This window comes from Odocoileus virginianus, chromosome 6 (assembly GCF_023699985.2).
Source record: "Odocoileus virginianus isolate 20LAN1187 ecotype Illinois chromosome 6, Ovbor_1.2, whole genome shotgun sequence".
NCBI classification, from domain to species: Eukaryota; Metazoa; Chordata; class Mammalia; order Artiodactyla; family Cervidae; genus Odocoileus; species Odocoileus virginianus.
Genome location: NC_069679.1, coordinates 87,069,980 through 87,088,571, shown reverse-complemented (window position 1 = coordinate 87,088,571; position 18,592 = coordinate 87,069,980). Strand labels below are relative to the sequence as shown.

General features: G+C 49.9%; 1 protein-coding gene across 9 annotated transcripts in view; it reads left to right on the top strand.

Moving 5' to 3' along the window:
- Nucleotides 1–18,592, top strand: part of FOXN3 (forkhead box N3) — a 435,192-nt gene that overhangs the window by 383,935 nt on the left and 32,665 nt on the right. The window lies entirely within an intron of this gene.

Below are 18,592 nucleotides of genomic sequence, written 5' to 3'. Positions count from 1 at the left end.
AAAGACCCTGATGCTGGGAGGCGTTGGGGGCAGGAGGAGAAGGGGACGACAGAGGATGAGATGACTGGATGGCATCACCGGCTCAATAGACACGGGTTTGGGTGGACTCTGGGAGTTGGTGATGGACAGGGAGGCCTGGCGTGCTGCAGTTCATGGGGTCACAAAGAGTCGGACACGACTGAGCAGCTAAACTGAACTGAACCACCAGCACCACCCCCACCACCAAGGAATGTACCTTAGTCTACTCCAGCTGCCATAACAAAAATCACAGTTTGGGTGGCTTCACCAGAAGTATTTTCTTAGACTGGAGGCTGGAAAGTCCAAGATCAAGGTCCAGCAAAATTTGGTTTCTGGTGAGAGCTTACTTACTGGCTTGGAGATGCAACCTTCTCATTTCATCCTCCCACCAGGAGAGAGAAGGTTTCTCTCTCTTTATAAGGCCACTAATGCTATCACGAGGGCCTCACCCTCATGCTGAAATCTATACTCATTCCTTCTGAAAGGCCCCATGTCCAGATACCATCACATTGAAGGTAAGGACTTCAATATATGAATCTTGTGGGGGGACACAAATGTTCAGTTCTTCACAGAGTGTATCTTGGCATTGCAAAGATTTCAGGGTCATTCCAGAGCAGAGACTCGTAATGCTAGCTTTCAGCAAGAGGAGCGCATTTAGCTCTGTCCTTAATAATGACACTACGGGGGCTTCCCGGCTGTCTCAGTGGTAAAGAATCCGCCTGCCAGTGCAGGAGATGTGGGTTCCATCCCTGGGTCAGGACGATCCACGGGAGGAGAAAAGGGCAGCCCACTCCAGTGTTCTTGCCTGGAGAATCCCGTGGACAGAAGAGCCTGGCGGGCTACAGTCCATGGGGTCACACAGAGTTGGACTCGACTGAGCGACTCAACAACGGCAGTGATGCGCTACAGGGTGAGGCTGAAATCTCTGATGAGTGAGTGTAAAGCCGGTGATTCTCACCCTTTTCTGTGTAATCCATCCCTGAGACAACTGGCTAGAAGCTGCGGACCCATGCCCAGCGCGACAGTGTGCACAGGCCCTTTCTGCAGATTCCATAGCCGTCTTCCTTGTGACCCGACTGGCCCCTCCGCCTGGAGGGGTTCCTGCTCTTGTCTTCAGGGCAAGCCACTCTTCCCTTCCTGGAAAACTGCTTTTCTCTGGGTGGTCACAGGAGCCCAGGATGCTGCAGCTCAGGCCCCAGATGTGCATGGGGCCTCGCGGTGGGGCTTGAGAACCACCTGTCTGCACCCCAGAGAGAGAACTGATTCGTGCGGCTTCATCCTCGGAGGCTCTGACTAGGATCTTGCCTGTTACCTTTAGTTAATGAACACGACCAAGATGACTTGGCCGTTTTGGAACATGAAGATGGAGATAGAAGCGAATATTCTTGGGAAGCTTAATCTCCAGAATTGCTCTCTTGCCTCTGCCCCCGCACTCTGCAGAGAGAGACAAATAGAACGGTGCCCACTGGTTTGGTGGGCCACGGAATATTCCAGATGCAAGGTAATGAAATAAAAGAGATAAATGAACAGTTTTATGGGAAAGGGAATCAATAAAATTAAATCCACTTTGGATTCATTAGCTAGTCTATTTGGGTTTTTGTATTTTGGCAGAATGGCTTCGATGGAGAAAATAGGCGGCCAGAGAATGGGAAGAAATGTAGAAATTAATTGTGTTCTGTAGTCCAGACTGTATAGTTCCTTTTGAGAATAAAATAAAGCAAAATAAAATGAGCTAGATTTGCTGCTCAGCAGATGCCAAGATTTTACAATTTAGAAGGAACATTTTTACCCTGAAACGGTGCAGTCTGACCACCCCCACAGGACGGGGCTGACCTTTGGACCATGTTTTTAACCCTTTCAGTCATTCGGTGCTGAGGCTGCCCCATATGCCAGGGCCAAAAAATAGCTAAATGAAATGTGTGGTCCAGATTCAAAATTTAATTGAAATACCAAATGAAGGCATTCAATTTGTCGCTTGTTTGTGTAAATTAATGCAGCAAACAGCACTTAGGGATAAATACGGTGGACATTGATTTACTAAGCAGTAAACCAAAGCTCTAGGGAGCCAAGCCTTTTATGTTAGTAGGACGTTTGAGCGGCAACAGTAGACTCCGTGTGGAGGCAAACCTCAGTCCTGGAGCCGTGATGTCCCGGCGTGTAGTTTACAAAAGTCCTTGTGAAACACGGAAGTAGCTTCTAGGCTGAGTAACAGCATGGAGTGTTCTAATAAATAATGTAAAACTTGAAGAATTTGCCACTGAACCATCCCCCCTTTTTCATCACAGTGGTGGGATGAACTCGATCATGCATTTGCGTTAGTGTATCATGCAGTGATTTATACAGAGATGCAAAGGAACAAGTCCCAATTAAAGACCTGTGTTGTGATGTATTTAGACCCATTCCTTCAACTTCTTTTACTGAACCCAGAGAAAACAGTAGTAAAGTAGTATTTCTTCATAGTGACATGCCTATGAAAGCAGTAAGGCAATCATTCTTCTATTTAAACTTCAGTTTGGGGCACCTCTGAATAGCAGTTAAGTTTTTCTTTTCTGAACAGAGGAAGCGTTTACAAATATATAGGGAATCATCCTTGATTCCCGAGGCTCTTCTATTCAAGGGAAGTGTCTTGGTGGAAAACTACACATCTCAGGCCTCTAAGCGAGACTTCTCTCTGGCTGTGAATGTTGTGACTTGACATCATCTCATCCTTTTGAAAACACTTGTATCAGACTCAGGAATTTTTGGTCCCCTTTTTCAGCCTGCAAGAGATTATCTCTCTTTCCAATTTTTCAAGCATTGACTGAGCATTTCAGATACTGTTGGAAAGAAGTTGGCTGTTTGTCAGGGTTACTGAGTGGCTGCTGGTGAAGAGTGGAGAATCAGACGCTCCTGAGGAAAGGAATATGAGAAAGGATGGCTGGCTGACTGTGTGTTGAAAGAGGGAATTGCAATTAACATGACCACTCCAGGAGGTGCTGACCACCGGCTGCTCCAGAGATGCTTCTCTGAGTCCCTCACCCCGTGGTTTTCTGCCAGCTCGTTTGCTCCCCTAGTCTGTCTGGACCTGCCTTGGGCTTTTCATCTGCAGGTGACTTTACAGGGTCTCTTTGAGCTCAAAAATTCTATTATTCTCTGCTTAGAGCTGAGAGTAGTCTGACCTTACAAAAAACCAGGTAGGTTTTATTTCTCGGCGAAATGATCCATGCTCTATGATGATTTGGGCTAACTAAGCCAGAAATATTGCTAGGCGGGGCCGATTATCAGGCATAACAAAATAACAGTAGATCAGAATTTCTGAAGTAGAGTCTCTGTAACAACTTCACACAACACTAACGTGGAAAAATGATCCAGAATTGATCTTTTCAACTCTGTTATTACGTGGCTAATTAGCCAGTAGACGCACGTAATTACAGGCATATTAATTTGCACGGTTGCTTTGCCTTTTTCCTGTGGTCAAAAAGACGGCCTAATGCTCCGGCTTGTCTCTGGCCTGCCTGTGTCTATTTAAAGAAATAAAATGTGTCTCGGTGGAAAACGGTAATTAGCAAACCCCAAACAGATCAACGTTCCGTGGGGGACAGGGCCGGTCTCCCGACCCTAGGAACTGCGCGGGGGCTCTGACCACCCGTCTCTGGGCCCCCTGCCCCCGCCTCCTCTGTACTTCCCAGCATGTGGATGGCCCTGCCGCAGGAGGTCAATTTGGATACTGTGGTCACATTTTTTAAAAAAGAGAGCCATAATTATGACCTCTAATTGTGTACAGTTATGCCTGCTGAGTTAAAGATAATAGCACCTCCTGCCTGGAAGTATAAGTTAATTGCCTACGGGGTCAGGAGGGCGCTGACCCCTCTTTCATGCCCCCAGCCTCCACCAGGCCTGCACCATCAGACACACAAATTGGCCCTGCTGTGCTTCATCATGCTGTTTAAGTGTTGGGTTTAACTCTGTTTAACGCTTTCTCTAGTGGAAGGTCAAATCTAACTCGTGTTCAAGAGGAAAATCAAGCTTCCTTGAGTCTAGACCTTAGCCTGTCTTCCACGATGGCCTTCTCAGAACCCACCGTCACCCAGAGCGCCGAGTCGTGGGCCCTGTTTCTGTTAATAAAGAGCATACATATTCCACATCTGGCATGGTTAGGCTGGTGTATATTTGGCCACCATTTTTTCCTAACTTTTTATTAGAGCTTTTCAATAGAATGATAATAAACCCCCTGTTGCCTTTCCCCCAGTGATCATCAGATCCTGGCCAGGTCGTTCCATCTGACTCTCCCGTTTTTTACCACCTTCCACCCCCACGTCATGGGAGTTCTGAAGCAAATCCCTGGGTATCATGTGACTTCTTGTATGGATAGCTCAACAAGGTAGAAACCGTTAAAGCACAACCACAATATCAATAATACACCTTAAAACTTTTAATAGTAATTTCTTTGATCTTAGTTCTCAGCACGAGGAGAAATAGTTGTTAACTGTGTAAGGTGGTGGATTTAACTAAATTTATTGTGGTAAATTTATCTTGATTGTCATTTTAGAATGCTTTATGTCAATTGTATCTCAACAAAACCCAGGGAAAAGAAAATGCCTTAGTAATTAAGCAGTTTTATTTTCCCCTGATTGCTTACAGGGTGGGGGTATTTTTATTCATTTATTCGGCTGCACCGTGCTGCATGCAGCATCTTCCCCAACCAGGGATCAAACCTGTGCCCTTTTGCAGCGGAAATGTGGAGTGTTCACCACTGAACCACCAGAGAAGTCCATTTTTAACCATTTATTTTTCAAATCCGGAAGCAAATAAAGTTCACACATTGTCACCAATTGATACGCCCCTTAAGTCTCTCAGTCTGTAGGTTCCCCATAATTATCTCTTTTTCTTGCTGCAGCTGTTGTAGTTGAAGAGGTTGTCTGTCTCCCAGAGTCCAGCCTCTGCTGATTTCATCTCGTGTTGTCTTTTCACTTGTTCCCCAGTCCCCTAAATTCACTGTGAATTGGGGGTTCCACTGAGAGCTGGCTTTTTCAACCTTGGCCCTGGATGTCTGGGGTCAGGTCATTCTTTGCTGTGAGGGGGTGTCCTGTGCATTGTATGATGCTTAGCAACATACCTGGGCGCCCCACACTAGATGTCAGAGCACACACACCTGTCCATACACGCACATGCACACACACATCAGTTACGACAATGGAAGTGTCTCCAGACATTGCCACGTGGCCCCGAGGGGCCGCCGTCACTCCATGGTGGAGAACCATTGCTCTGAAGGCTTGCAGAGTTCAGGCTGAACACTGGTTTTTTTAGTAAGATGATCTCTAAGTGGGATATAATTCCTCTATCAGGTGTATAGTGCACCTGATTGTTTTCTTTTTTGTGATACTAGCAGCTATTGATTGCCACTGCTTATGTGGTAATAAGTAAAGATAATAAAGGAATTCAGCAGGGGCTTGTAAAATCTTGCTGATGCAAACTCTCATCTTTCCTTTTTCACATATGATCTTGATTATCTCTCTACAGAGAAACATCTCCCCTTCAGTCCCTTAGTTAATGCAGACATGCTTCGAATAGGAAAGGAAGAGAGATCACTTGATTCTTTCTTTTATCAGTTCTCAAAGAGTGAGTCAGTCCTCCAGTGAGTTTCAGTTTTTTAAAAACATTATTATGAATGATTGGGTTTAAGCGTGTTTGATGTGTTTCAATTGAATGCAGTTATTACCTTCAAGGGAGCTCAAACTGTCCCACCTTTGGCCAACAGGAGGGCCTTCGAGTCGTCCTTTGTGAGTCCTTTTGACGTGAAGCCGGTGTTCAGTCGTGTTTTCTGATGTGACAAGTTGCTCTGGGCTCACTGTGTGTATTTCCTGTGCCAGGTCGGGAGTCAGCCATTTCTCAGGAAACCCTGGTTTCAATTCCTGGGAAGTGGTAGTGATTATAGTCTGTTACCACCAGCATTTTAACCATGTAGTTCTTCTATTTGTTACGGATCTCAGACTCTACCCCAAGTTCTCAGCACCTCGGTAATCTTTATCGCTTCTTTGGATGTGTTTACAAACTAGTCAGAAGCCCCTCATTTGCATAGAAGCCCCTCTGAGACTGGTAAGACTAATGTTTCTCTCGCCTTTGAAATCGGTGTTACAGGCAAGATCACAGTCTATGGAAATGTCAAGCCCAAGGAGACCTTTGTGGTTGACTCACATGCTAGGTGCTAGGAGGAGCAGAACCTAGAAACTGATCACTGACTGAGGAATGAATGTGACATCCTTCAAAGTCCATTTCTTGAGAACCAGAAGGCCCGTGGCTGCGAGCTGTTGACCAGCCCTCACCTGGGAGAGTGATGGTCTTCACGGTTGGCAGACAGGACCAGTTCTTCCTGCTTTCTCTGCAGGCTTGGCAGACGCCTGCAGTACTGGCTCGCTGTCAGGAGATGTGGGCCTCAGTGCAGCTTCCACTCTTGAAGCAAGCATCCTGTCCAAGAATTCCGTAGCAAAAGGAATTCCTTCTTTTTCCCAAAATGCAAGTAAGGCAGGCGTGTAAGAAGTGCGACACTGTGCCAGGAAGTGAATGCTCAGCAGCTTTGGGAAGACCCTCTTTGCCTGTCTTTGGGAAGACCCTGTGAATGTACAGGAGACGAGCAGAAGACAGCTGACACGCGGCAGGAAGCGGTCAGGAGAGCTCTAGGTGTCTGGGAAGGGAGAGACCACGTCCCTTCCCGGGGAAGGCGGGTGGGAGTCTCAGAGGCGTCTTCGAGTGGCGGAGCCGTACCTGGCCGCTCCGGGCACCACCTGCTCCGTGAGTTCAGACACGGCCGGCCGGCCCTCTGGCAGGAGACACAGGTCAGTGATCTCAGGAGCACTGCTTAGAAGGGGAGGCGCGGGGATCTGGTTCCTGCTTTCCGTTTTTGTCCTCACTTCCATCGGTCTACACGCACAGTCCCGCAGGCTACTTGCATCGTAACTTTCAGGGACTACCGTGTATTTTGTTTGTTTTTGGTGTTTTTGTTTTGTTGACATAATCAGCCAGATTCAGGGAATACTGTATTGAATATGTGATTCAGTTTTAGGTGAGGTTGGCTAAGAAGAACTTGTTTAAATAAAAAAAGAAAAAAAAAAAACTCTTTTAAACAACTTGTTTGTCTTAGTCTTACAGTGAACCAGTCTTCAGACTTCCCTGGTCGTCCACTGGTTAGGACTCAGTGCTTCCACTGCCATGGCCCAGGGTTCAGTTCTTGGTCGGGGAACTAGGATCCCGCAAGTCACAAGGCATGGCTGAGAAAAGAGGGCAAGAACAGCTTGGCTTCCCAGCCTTTTCTCTCCATCCCCAGTCAAGCCGAAGCCCAGATTTCTAGAAGCGGAGCTTGGGGAACAGCTGCCACACTGACCCAGGGCCCAGCCAGGCTAGAGGCGCCCAGGCGGGGCTCCCGCTCCCTGGGGAAGAGGGGCCGACAGCCTTGCTGGAAGAACCCCGGGAGGGGAGAGAAAAGCCCGGTGCTGCATGGTGGCGGTGGCCCCCATAGACGTTTCCTGTTCTCTTCCAGTGTCCGTATTTGGTTTTGCTCGTTTGACACTCTCTGTAGCTTTCCTCCCCTTTGGAAGATGGGAAGTGCTCTCTGCGGTGGGAGAAGGACCCCAGTTGCTGTCCCGGCGGCCGGCGGGGTGGGCTCCAGATGGCTCTGTGTGTGGGCAGCCGCGGCGGGAGCGCGCCCCACCCCCTCCGCCCTCAGCTTCCGTCCTCTTTACCTTCAGGGTCTGCCTGGGTCTGTTCATGGGATGGTCTGGAGATCATCACCTCTTGGTTTTTCCAGAAACGAATATGCCCCAGACACACGCTGGAAACCTTGCTCTGGCTTAGCACGTATATTTCCGGAACAAACACAGAGGATCTGCAGAAGGAAGTCAGCTTCGGCCCGGACTCCCCTCCTTTACAAGCTTGCTTCCCCAACCAGCTCTGCTCTCAGCACTTGGCCTCCTTCGTTCCGCGATGCCGGCTTGGTGTTTTCATGGACTGGTTCTTTGACTCTTGTGTGCTGTGTGGTTGGAAAGTAAGGAGCTCAATTCTTTTTTTTTTTCAAGCACATCCAAAATAAGAGAGATCCTTCCACGTAGCCTCAAGACAGAATACTTGTTCCAGGGATGCAGACATTCCCCAAAATTGTTCTGGAAAACTTCTGGGGTTGTTTTTTGTTGTGTTTTTCTGGTTTTGGTTTTTTTTTTTGTTTTGTTTGTTTTTTTTCTGTTTTTTTTTTTTTTTAATTGTCTTTACAACCAGTTTCCCATTTGCCCACCAAAAGGTTAGCTCACAGCTTCACAGTTACACTAATCACTCCTACCCTGCCCACCCACAGGCCTTCAGGGTGCGGAGATCTTCCACCCTTAGGGTCGACTGCCCTCTCAGCTGCTCGGTACCTCCTTTAAGAGCTCTCCCAGTAGCATAGCGTTACGTGGAAATCTTGTTGAGTGGAAACTTAATCCTTTTTATTTCTGTGATACTTGTATTTGCAGTCTTAATCCTGAATCTGCATTTCCATGTATTTCCATATTTAGTTGTGTCTAAAGTGAATTACTTCTTAACAACCTCATGAGATTTTCTGTTCTCAGCAGTGGATGGATGGGGCCAGGGTCTGTCTGTATGCAACTGAGAAAGCATGAGGCAGCGAAAATGGAATTATAGTCTCCTCATTGTATCCACCTTCTTCGCAACCCTTAGAAAGTGTAGGGTTTCCCAGGAGCCAGCCTCGGGACAGACGTTCTATAAAGTTCACCTTCAGGATGAAGGAAACAAGTGCTTTGTTCTGCTTTGTTTTGATGTTTCAATCAGTATCTTCCGTAGTGTTAAGTTGTTTCTGAATAAACATGTTTCAAAGAGCTACACACACACAGACACAGACATACACACACAAACACCAAGCAACAGATGTGCTTTTATCTTTTCTCCCCCTAATGTATTTGGGGGTGAGGATTAGACCAGGAAGCATGAAAGGCTGAGCATTAAAACCGCGGCCCAGACAGAGTTCAGTGGCCAATAATCCTGTTGCGAGAATCCGCAGCCTGGATCCTCTCTGGAATCGCCAAGGGAGGTGGGTCGGCGGCAGTCAGCACCGTTTCTGATGAAGAGGGCGTCCCAGTCCCCCCGGAGCAGCGTCGGGGCTCCAGTGCGGCATGTGCAGGCTGATCGGGAACCAGGGCCTCCGTGTCTCCAGCGGGAAGGGCGCTTCTCCCTGCTTTGCGCCCCCTTGGTGTCTAAGACTCGGGTCTAGTGGAGAAGGAGCTGGGCTTTCCCAGGACCCGCTGACCCAGGGAGGCACGATGGTGTCAGCCCGCTGTCGTACTCGTGTGTGGGTGTAGGGAAGAGAGCCTGTGTGTTTCCTTCCGCCGTTTATCCCGGCACCCGGGACAGATGATTCCCTGGCGGTCCAGTGGGCCAGACGCCACGCTTCTACTGCAGAGCTGCATGGGCTTGTCCCCCATGTGGGCGAATAATAAATAAACAACAAAAATCACTTTTTAAAAAGGTACCCCAAGCAGATTGTAAGTAACTAGGTGTTATTGCTGTTGTTGTTTAATTGCCAAGTCCTGTTCGACTGTTCTGCGACCCCATGGACTGCACGCCAGGCCTCCCTGTCCTTCACCATACCCCAGAGTTTACTCAGATTCATGCCCATTGAGTCGCTGATGCCATCAAACCATCTCATCCTCTGCCGCCCTCTTCTCCTTTTGCCCTCAGTCGTTCCCAGCATCAGGGTCTTTTCCAGTGAGTCATCCCTTTGCATCAGGAGGCCAAAGTATTGGAGCTTCGATTTCAGTCCTTCCGACGAATATTCAGGTTTTAGTAGCGTATGTTTGTGACTCTTCGTCTGAGAAAGGGTGACCAAACAGTGCTAACGTATCTGCTTTCTGGGAGCTGAAAGCAGGACTGAAAGAAGTCCCTCCTTCTCTGGCCGACTCCTGGTCAGGGCAGGCCTCTCCCCAGCCTGTGCTCGGTCACTCAGTTGTGTCCGACTCTGCTTTCCCATGGACTGCAGCCCCCCAGGCTCCTCTGTCCATGGGATTCTCCAGGCAAGAATCCTGGAGTGGGTAGCCATGCCCTCCTCCAGGGGGTCTTCCCCACCCAGGGATCCAACCCACGTCTCCTGCATTGGCAGGCGCATCTTTACCACTGATGTTCCTTTGGAAATCCGTTGTACGGAAGTGAGGGAGCTCATTGACGCGCCCTTGAACTCAGGTCCCTGGGGTGCAGACACAGAGGGTTGGGGTGGGGAGCTGCACGTGTCCCTCTGGGCCCCTTGCCCCCCAAACTCACCCAACCACCCATCACTACTAGCTGCAGGATTATTTCCAGCCTCCTGGGCTATAACAGGCAAATCATTTCATTTTTTATTTACTCCCCTCACCCCATCCACATCCCCTGACTGCAGACAGGTTCTTGGAATACTTGTCTTGAAGTAAATAAAGGGAGATGCTGAGCATCGCTCCCAGGCGTAAAGCGTGACCCCTGCCCACTGTGCAGCTAACCTGAGGGTAGAGCTGTGTCCAGAATGGCAGCTGCCCCTCTTCCTCATGCTTGAGGGCAGCTCTCTAGTAAGGTGGCTGATCCCAGCATGAGAAACGCTTTCTTCAGCTGATGATCATCCACCATCCGGGTGGCTGGCTGCACAGGATGGCGTGCGCGATCAGTATGTAGAAAGCACGGGCTGAGGTTTAGTTCTGACTTGTCCTCACTGACGACCGTCGTCACCTACCAGGTCTGGGGAAATCGATGGCTCCCTAGCCCCTTTGGGAATGCTGGTGAGTCAGCGTAATTTATACTCCTGTGTGCCCGGTGTTCAGAGTTTATCGTTCTTCCAGCTCTCAGGGAGGAAGACGGCTGAGACCCAGGCAGGCAGTCGCTCTGTGCCTTGGGTCACTGATGCCAGCGTTCCGTGTGGCACCGACTCTCACGCACCTGCCAGTGTCACTCTGAGAGGGGCTCTTTGCTTCTGGAAAAGAGGCTTTGCACGTCCACCCAGTTGAAGACGGAGCTAGTTGGAGACACTGTGCAAATGGAAGTCTTCAGCTGTCGGCAGGGACAGCACTGCAGCGCCTGGTGGGGGCCAGGCCCCCAGGAGGACCGCCGGGGCTGGGGAGGGGTTGGTGCAGGAGCTGCCGGGAATCCTGTGGCCTTTGCTAGAGGAGGAAGTGGCTTCCGGTGGGGCCTGGGCAGGAACCGACCTTCCAGTCGGTGGGGAGAAGTGATAGCTGGGGAGGGGAAAACCGCCCCAGGTAGGTACCCTGGAGCCCCCTAACCACCTGGATGGATGCCCAGAGTGTTAGCCTCTCTTGGGTGTGTGAGAGTATCGCGCAGGAATGCCAACACCCGAGCCCCAGGTGTGCATCCAGGCCCGTGGTGCCCCCGTCATCCCAGCGGGCCTTGCGCTCTCATCTCAGGGACCCCCAGCCTGAGCCTGCCTGCAGCGTTTGGACCTGGTCCACCCTTCCTCCGAGACATCGGTATGGCCAGGTCCTCCGGGGCTCGGGGCTCTCATGGGCACCCCCATGCCCATTCCCACCCCTGGAAGCCAGCCACACGCAGAGCTGGCTTCCCGGTTTCCGCCAGGTGGTGGGCTTTTGCTCTTGAGGAAGGCAGGACCAAACAGGAGGTTTCCAAAGTGAGGAAGTCCAGACTCTGGAAGGCTCGGCCTGTACCCCTCTCCCTCTCCCCAGCATCAGCAGCCCCTCCCGTAAACCGCCGATGCCCCCTGCTCACGGCCATCAGGCCCAGCGGCCCCAGAGCCGCCGGTCAGAGCCTGCTCGCTAGCTGCCCCCGCAGGCCTGGCAGCAGATGCCCCTTGGGTAGGTTCTCCGTGGAGCACAGGTTTCCGGCAGCCATGAGCCAGAAAGCGGAAGTCAGGGAGCGTCGTGGGCGGAGCCAGGAGCTCCGTGTGCTGCGGTTTGAAACAGCGCCCCCAGCGCCTTGGAAGAGGAACCCGCTCCGATCCAGCAACGCCCCCAGCGCCTTGGAAGAGGAGCCCGCTCCTATCCAGCAAAACCAGTTCATCAGCCGCGGCCTCCGGAGTCAACGCCAAGCCTCCTCAAGCCTGGCCTCGTGCGCTCCAGCACAGTCACGGAGAAGAAGCCTCCTCGGCACCTCCCTGGCGGTCCAGTGGTTGAGAGTCTGTGCTGCCGGTGCGGGAGGCGTGGGTTCAGTCCCCGGGCAGGGAGCTAAAATCCCACAAAACTGACAGAAGATTGAAAACAATGTTTATTTAATTAAAGAGACTAGCCGGGGCCCCTCCCTGGCGGGCCAGTGGTTAGCGCTCTGCCTCTGCACTGCCGCGGGCAGCGCTCGCATCTCTGGCTGGGGGGCTAAGACCCCGCAGCCTGTCTGGTGCAGGCTCCCCCGGGCGCCCGGAAGAAACCATTTCCACAGTTCGGTAATATAAACCAGTCTTTTTTTTTTTTCTTTCTTTTTTAAATCTAAACAGCTGAACAGTTGGTTCTGGAAACTTCATTACCTCCTATTTCACTGTAGGGTAATATAATCATGTCTATACCTTCAGGAGAAAGAGGGTTCGAAAACATCTTTAAAATGTGTGACCATTTTTCAGTCTCATAGCGCAGAGAAGAGGCAATGTGATAAGACAGCTGTATTAAAGATGAAAATTGAAATGGGCCGCTGGGAACCGGGCCAGCAGAGAAGTAACATTTGTTACTGAAGCCTGAGAAGCGAGGAGTTTTTTTTTTAAATGTGGGATTAGAGATGGGCTGGGTTTTGAAGATGAGCATTAAGCTCCCATGATGGCGTACTTGGCATTTCACCGAGCCAGCCTAGTGGAAGTGATGCAGCCTGCAGCGCTAGGATGCTGAGCTCAGTACCCACCCCCCCACCACCCCCCCGGCCCTCTCAAGAAAGAGGGCGGTGTGCCCCTGCCCTGCCCTGCTGCCTCAGCCTCATTCCCCAGACACATCAGAAGGTTGGCTTCTGCCAAGTGGGTCTTCATTCCTAAAGAGTTCCTGGCCCGAAAAACATCTTCCTCTTTACTTACGCTGGTAAGCCAGGTTGAGCAGGGTGGGGAGGTAGGCAGAGAGACTTTTGTGCTAAGTCGCTTCGGTCGCGTCTGACTCTGTGACCCCGTGGACTGGAGCCCACCAGGCTCCTCTGTCCATGGGGTTCTCCCGGCAGGAATACTGGGGTGGGTTGCCATGCCCTCCTCCAGGGGATCTTCCCCACCCAGGGATCCAACCCATGACTCTTCCATCTCCTGCATCGGCGGGCGGGTTCTGGGAAGCCGCCCCAAAGTGTGCTCGTGAGAACGAGCGTGTTACCGAGGGGGCCGCTGCAGTGAGCGCCTCAGGCTGAGGAGCGAAGGCTGTGACGGGCCGGGGAGGGGGAGATGGGAGCCTCGCTGTTCTGCAGGGCGGGGAGGGCGCTGGCTGTGCCCAGGCCTTGTCTCCAGGCCTCTGGATCCGTCGGGAGAAGCTCTGTCCGTGCCAGGTTTCCGGCTCCACGGGCTAGGTGTCTGCATGCTGGGGTCTTCAGTCTGAAGGAGCGGCCGTGGCCCTCCTGGCCCTGTGGTCTGTTTTTCTGCATGAAAAAGTCATCACAAAAAACTTCAGCTGATAGTCACTAACATGAAAGTGTGCCAAGATCTGTCATTAACTGAAAAATAAGGGGGAAGAGTCCTTTCCAGAGAAGTATTTTCCATAGGAACCAGTTTTTTAAAACTAGGTATGTGCGTGTGAATATATGTACGCTGGTATTTCAGTAAATGCCTGTATTTGCACAGACAGTTTCTGGACAGGTGAGCAAAAAGCTGTAACTCTGGGACTGAGTCTGTGGGGAGGGGAGGTGTTGATTCCTCACGTTGTACCCACCGTGTTTTGTTTTTCTTTTCACAATGGGCGTGCATTGCTTTCTTGGTTTTTTTTTTTTTTTAAGGGAAAAACTTGAACATTTTAATAATACTGGGCTTCCCTGGTGGCTCAGCTGGTAAAAAATCCCCCCGCAACATGAGAGACCTGGGTTCAGCTCCTGGGTTGGGAAGATCCCCTGGAGAAGGGAAAGGCTACCCACTCCAGTATTCTGGCCTGGAGAATCCCATGGACTTTATAGGCCACGGGGTCACAAAGAGTCAGACACGACTGGAACACACAGGCCGTGACAAGCATAAAGGCGTGTCGTGTATAGCAGAGGGCCCGAGAGTCTTTCTCACATTCAGGCCTGGCTGCCTGAGGTTCTCCCAGCACATCTGGAGTCGGGGAGGGTCCTTCTTATATTGACCCATATGGTTCTGGAAGTCTGTGCTTCATCAGCCTGCCAGATAAAGAAAGAGGTTTGGTTGATCCCTTCCATTTTCATTTATTTGGATCTTAGTATTGAACCCAGATAGAGTTTATATTTGATAAACTAACATGAGATTTTTAAAAGATGCCCTCAGGAGACAGTTCTGTGCGACATTGCTGGTAGACAGATTTTTTTAGTTGGGATACGAAAGTCATTGAGAAAAATTTATCAAAGAAAGTGATAAATTGGACTTTACAAAAATTTCAAATGTTTACTTATTAAAGAAACACCATTAAGAAACTGGGTAGACAGGCCATGGAGAGAAAAATGTATCTCACGAAGGACTTCCATCTGCAATGCTGAAAGAAAGCTCAGAACTCTATAGTAAGAAATTTAGCAACGCAGCTATAAAACAGGCGCAAACGTGAACAGGCTTTCCACAGAAGAAGATGCACTCATGGCTGTTAACACATGAGAAGCTGTCAGCACCGTTTGTCAGTAGGGAAATGCAAGTAAAAACCACCAGGATATACCGTCACAGCTCTAGAATGGCTCAAGTTTATTGACAGTTTCAAGTGTTGACACAAATGTGGAGCCACTGGAACTCATATGTGGTGCAGCCTCTTTGGAAAAGAGAATTGTTTTCCTGTAAAGTTGAGCAGACACTTATCAGCAGTTACCCAAGGGGATGAAAGTGTATCCTTGCAAAAGACTGGTTCAGGAATTCACAGTAGCTTTTTTTTTTTTTTTTGGAAGATCCCAAACTGGAATCAACACAGATGTCCATCTACAGGTGCATGGATAAACACACTATAGTGTTTCTTTACAGTGGAGAACTAGTGGAGAAGAACAGTGATAGGAATGAACTACTGACCCTGCATCATAGATGAGTAACAGAAAGCAAACCTGTAGCTGCCCAGAGAAGCGGGGCAAAAGGAAACTTTGGAGTGAAGGAAATGTGTGTCTGAGCTCTACTCTATCTTAATTGTGGTGGTGGTAGCGCTTGATGTGAGAGTTGAACCATAAAGAAGGCTGAGCGCTGAAAAACTGATGCTTTTGAACTGCGGTGTTGGAGAAGACTCTCAGAGTCCCTTGGACTGCAAGGAGATCAAACCAATCCATCCTGAAGGAAATCAGTCCTGAATATTCATTGGGAGGACTAACGCTGAAGCTGAAACTCCAATACTTTGGCCACTTGATGCAAAGAGCTGACTCTTTGGAAAAGACCCTGATGCTGGGAAAGATTGAGGGCAGGAGGAGAAGGGGATGACAGAGGATTGAGATGGTTAGATGGCATCACCGACTCAATGGACATGAGTTTGAGCGAACTCGGGGGGATAGTGAAGGACAGGGAAGCCTGGCGTGCTGCAGTTCATGGGATTGCAAAGAGTCGGACCTGACTTAGCAACTGAACAGCAACGAGCAATGGTATAAAATTTGTCACACTCATCAGACTGTACCCCCAGGGTGACTCTCGCTGTACCCCTGGGGAAGGGCTGGCACCGTTGTTCCAGGGAGCACACTCCTGCACAAACACATTTCCTCACCATTTGCTCATACCGTTTGCAGTTCTCATATTTGCTAATTCACCTGCCAAGAAGTCATGATGGAGGCGTTCCGGGTCTTCTCTCCACTCCCTCTGCTGCCTTTTCAGGCTTATGCTCCCAGGGACTCCGACCCATGCAGAATGGAGAGTGGGGTTCAGGACCTGATTACGAATGAAATAATGAGAAGGCTGGGTGTTACCCTTACCCCAAATGCCTGGAGACCAGCAGGAACGCCAAGATAACAACGGAATGTTTATCTCTGGAGGCCTTGGGCATGTCGAATCTGGGTGGAAGAAAGGATTGGAGGGCTTGTCCTGAAACGTCTTATTTTTACTTAGCTTGTGTGTTTTTCTGGCTCAATGGGGGCTGGTGAGTTAGGGGCTGGAGTGGATGCTGTGTGGGTCTGAAGCTCTCCCCGCCACCCATGTTGTCCTGGGGGCTGCCCCACTGAGGTTCTGCAAAATCCGTGCGATGTGGGTACTCTCTCCCTTCAAGGTTCTCTTTCTTCCCTTTGCGTTTCTTTCATTCTGTCTTTCCATCTGTGGTCCCTGACACCTTCCTCCTGAGGTCAGATGTGTTTTTGAAGAGTATGGAACTACTTTCTCTCATTTTCTGACAAAACAAGCAGGAAAAGCTTCAGGACTCCTTACCTGTGTTTCCTCTTGTTCTGTCCCCATCAGGCCTCCTGGTCACTCAGGAAAGCTCCACGCGGGAGTGGCCGGGGAGGTGGGGACCCCCCAGGCAGGCGAGCCGTGGGTTGCCTGCAACACTTGCGTTCTCGAAGACGGCAAAGAACTTTTGCTTGGCAAGGGGAAACGGGCATATTCTCTCAGTCCCGAGAGAGGAAAGGCCTTTTCCAACAAGAGGAAGGCCTTGGCCCCCACCGTGACCTCCCGGGAGCTGCCTGCTGCCCGTGGCTTGAGGGATGCCAGCAGTACCTTGGCACTGTGAGCCCTTTGTCTTGGTGGGGAGATGAGAGGGCAGGCGCCGCAGCAACCCTGACAGCACCGAGTGTGAATTTAAGTTTTTTGATTCATCGTTCAGCTGGTGTATGCACTAGTATTTTAAGATCAGGGAGAATCGATGACTGTTTCAGGAACTTTGCCCCAGGAGTTGTCAAATAAATTAATTTACCTGTTTCTCATACAATGTACTTATCAAAATAAACTTGCACTCCATTATGGAGTGTAAGTAATGGATCTCCTGCAGGTAAAACAGGAAAAGGCCTGCAGAGTCTAGTTCATTTACCTTTGTTTTGTTTTCTTTTCTTTTTTTTTTTTTTTCCTTTTTTGAGACATTGTCTTTTGGAACCAGCATCATTCATATTATTATTAATCGCCTGTGGGGCTTTATAGTGCATCACATTACTTCCCCTGGAATTAAACTGCTCCTATAAAGTTATGAAAAATGTACTTTTTTTTTTAAACGGTAAAAAGAAAGTCATTTTCTAGCATAAAAACCCCAAATAAAGTGCCATGAAGCCATTAGCAGTAAACTGAATTTTGGGGTGTGTAATTGGTACAAGAACTGACGCATGTGAAGGGGCCCCCGCCGTCATCGGTCACCGGTGCAGGGGGCACGCTGGTGGCAATCTCCAGGGCCAGGCTGTGGCCATCGCCTCCCTTCACGTGCCCGGGGCTTGGCGGCAGCGCCTGTCGTCTGGCCTCCCCGCCCAGCCGGGGAGCCTCACCCCGGGCAGCTGGGACGCCACTCTGGGGCAGCTGCTCCTTTCAGCCCATTCACTGACCGTTCTTGGGGGTTGTTTACCGTTGCCATGGTGACTTTCATTTCCATAGCAGCAGCGCTGCTGTTTGTCAGAGGAAAATGAATTTGGTTATAAAAGGATAATATTTTTCTGTCAGTGTATAACCAGCCATCTGTCAACCGGTGGATCAGAAAGGATTCAGAAACCTACTAAGACGGATAGCAATGAAGTGATGAGTTTTTGTGGGATTTTTTTTGGTCCCATATTAAAAGCAATAATAGATGTGGAAACAACTGTTGTACGTTCACCATCAGAACCGTAATTTTTTTCTCTTTCTGGATTTGAAGTGTGTGCGTGTGTGTGCGTTTGATGCCTTCCCCACCTCCACCACTGCCGCGACAGCCTCATGAAGCACGGTTTGCGTTCTGCTGACAAATGGAAAGAACCCAACGTCTTGTTTGTATCTCAGTAGATGCAGGTCTGTTAGTGCTGTCTCTTGATGCCGTGAGCGTCCCCGCCTCATTAAAGATTCCCGTGGCTGAACTTTCTATTGTCCCCCCACTCTCCTGCCCCTCCACCCCAGGGGGAAAGGCTGAGTGGGTGAGGAGATCAGCAGCTTCTCAGGAGCATACGGTGCAAATCACACAATGAGTGCAATGCAGAGGAACCCGGGCTGTGTCCGAAAGCCTCGCTAACATGCCCCTTAAATCTCCTAGAGCAGCATTCTTCTGTGCACATCCCAACGGGGAGAAAGTCACCTTTGGGAATGCTCCTCTAGTGTCTGGGCTCTTAATGTATTTCTTTGTTTTGACAGTGTTGGGTCTTAGATGCGGCCTGCGGGATCCCTGTTGCCATGTGTGGGCTCTTCATTGTGGCGAGAGGACTTCTTTCCGTTGTAACAAGCAGGCACTCAGGTTCACTTGCCCCACGGCATGTGGAATCTTAGTTCCCCGACGAGCAAATCGAACCTTCGTTCCCCTGCATTGGAAGGCGGATTCTCAACCAGTGGGCCAACCATGGAAGACTCAAGTTCCTGAATTTTTTTTTTTTCCTCTATTGCGTTCGTAAAGTGTAACTTGCAGGGGGA